General features: G+C 44.2%; 1 pseudogene across 1 annotated transcript in view; it reads right to left on the bottom strand.

Moving 5' to 3' along the window:
* The window catches only part of LOC307027261 (palladin-like), a 3,832-nt pseudogene extending 1,806 nt beyond the window's left edge, over positions 1-2,026 (bottom strand). Inside the window, exons 1-4 of the transcript XR_013810602.1 lie at positions 1,765-2,026; positions 1,184-1,350; positions 544-587; positions 363-379 (exon numbers count right to left, since the gene is read on the bottom strand). The product of XR_013810602.1 is annotated as a palladin-like (transcript). The remainder of the gene's footprint in view (positions 1-362; positions 380-543; positions 588-1,183; positions 1,351-1,764) is intronic.
* Between the last annotated feature and the right edge of the window lie 474 nt (positions 2,027-2,500).

The following is a 2,500-nucleotide window of genomic DNA, read 5'->3' as shown; positions in this document are numbered from 1 at the left end:
TTTAAAGTTTTGTTCAGTTGCTACAGTAACACACAAAAATCTCACATAAAGCACAATTATTTAAACTTACACTCAAAGAGGGTATGTCGTTTGGGTGCAGGGCGTGTGTGTGTGTGTGTGTGTGTGTGTGTGTGTGTGTGTGTGTGTGTGTGTGTGTGTGTGTGTGTGTGTGTGTGTGTGTGTGTGTGTGTGTGTGTGTGTGTGTGTTGCATGCATGTAGCAGCTGTGTGTGTGGTGTGTGTGTGTGTGTGTGTGTGTGTGTGTGTGTGTGTGTGTGTGTGTGTGTGTGTGTGTGTGTGTGTGTGTGTGTGTGTGTGTGTGTGTGTGTGTGTGTGTGTGTGTGTGTTTGTGTGGTTATCTACGGAGGTCTAAAGCTGTCCTCCGTAGATCAAATGTATGAATTAAAGAAATAACTATCAACAAATGAAGCGATGATGAATAGTGTGTGTCTCACTGTTCACAGTCGAGGCGTGCGGTGCTCGATATGATTTCCGCCTCGTTCTTGGCGGAGACGGTGAACCAGCCGGCGTCCTCCTTCATCGCCGCTGGATGATCATACACAGGTAGCGCAGTTATCCTGGTGCATGCTGGGAGATAATAGAGACACACACATTTAACGGGAGGGATGAGGTCAGGGGTATAGTGTGCATTGTTTGTGGGGGGGGAATGCAAATGAAAGTGGTGCCAACAGGAGAGTCCCTGAAACACAGACGAGGACTTCCTTTCTTTTTGGTGATCTGTGTTTAAAATAGATTTCAGGGTTTAAACCTTTATGTTTATGACTTTAAAGAAAGTGTTACAGGGTCATTTTAAGAAGTTCTACACTTGAAGAATATACTGTAATGTATATTGTGTTTCTGCTTGCATAGAGAAAATAAATCTGTGAGGAAACATGCTTTCCAATATTTAAAACACGGGGTAAAGTGCAGCCTCTAGTGGCCGAAATGAGTACTACACCAACAAACACCTGAGAACAACACTCAGAGCAAAAAGACAACACTTTTCTTCCCGTCTGTTGACGGATCTAATAAATAACTGGGAGAAATACTCCTGTAAACAATCTGTAACACTTGTTTTTATATTTACATAGTATTTACAAAGGAATAGAAGAAATAAAATATTGAATCAAATTCGGCAGTTATCTACAGGCATGAAGAGAAGCTGTATTGCTGTTGTTGTGTACCTGATTCTGTCCGTGTTGTGGGTGATGGACTCGTTCTCCCTCTTCCAGAAGATCTGGGGGGCCGGCACCCCGCTGACTCGGCACTCCATCCTCAACCGGGTGACCCTCGCTCACCACGGTGTTCTGGAGCTTCTCCACGAAGGAGGGGGCTTTGTGCATCTCACGAGCTGAGAGAGGACCAATCAGGGGTTAGAGACACGGTTACTACACACACACACACACACACACACACACACACACACACACACACACACACACACACACACACACACACACACACACACACACACACACACACACACACACACACACACACACACACACACACACACACACACCACAACACACACACACACACACACAACACACACACACACACACACCACACACACACACACCCACACACACACGCCAGGTTGTTTTGCATCATCTTTGGCAATGTTTTGTTTTTGTCAGTTATGTGTCTCTTTTTGTTTGTTTTTACTTTGCTTTTTGATAGTTTTGCGTGTGTGTGTGTGTGTGTGTGTGTGTGTGTGTGTGTGTGTGTGTGTGCGTGCGTGTGTGTGTGTGTCTCTGTGTACCTGCCACGATGAGCTCCAGGTTGAAGGAGTTCTGCCCCGCCCTGTTGGAGGCGATGCAGGTGTAGATCCCGGCGTCTCGGCTGCTCACCGGCTCAACAACCAATGAGTGGACTCCATTCTCTCTCACCAGCATCTTGTGGGCGGAGTCAGGGCGGATCGTCTGTCCGTTCAAGCTGCCACAGGAGGTCAGGGTCGGCAGCCCGCTCACTGAGGGGGGGGGGGGGGGGAAGTAGTGGAGTACAAATACTTTGTTACTGTACATTTTCTGGTAATCAGTACTTTACTCCACTACTTAATTTTCTGACCACTTTTTAATTTGACTTCTTACATGTTGAACTCAAATACCTGTACTTTCTACTTCTTACATGTTGAACTCAATACCTGTACTTTCTACTTCTTACATGTTGAACTCAAATACCTGTACTTTCTACTTCTTACATGTTGAACTCAAATACCTGTACTTTCTACTTCTTACATGTTGAACTCAAATACCTGTACTTTCTACTTCTTACATGTTGAACCCAAATACCTGTACTTTCTACTTCTTACATGTTGAACTCAAATACCTGTACTTTCTACTTCTCACATGTTGAACTCAATACCTGTACTTTCTACTTCTTACATGTTGAACTCAAATACCTGTACTTTCTACTTCTTACATGTTGAACTCAAATACTGTACTTTCTACTTCTTACATGTTGAACACAAATACCTGTACTTTCTACTTCTTACATGT

The sequence above is a fragment of the Notothenia rossii genome (assembly GCF_949606895.1).
Source record: "Notothenia rossii genome assembly, contig: scaffold_72, whole genome shotgun sequence".
Classification (NCBI taxonomy): Eukaryota; Metazoa; Chordata; class Actinopteri; order Perciformes; family Nototheniidae; genus Notothenia; species Notothenia rossii.
This window is presented reverse-complemented; position numbering and strand designations above follow the sequence as displayed.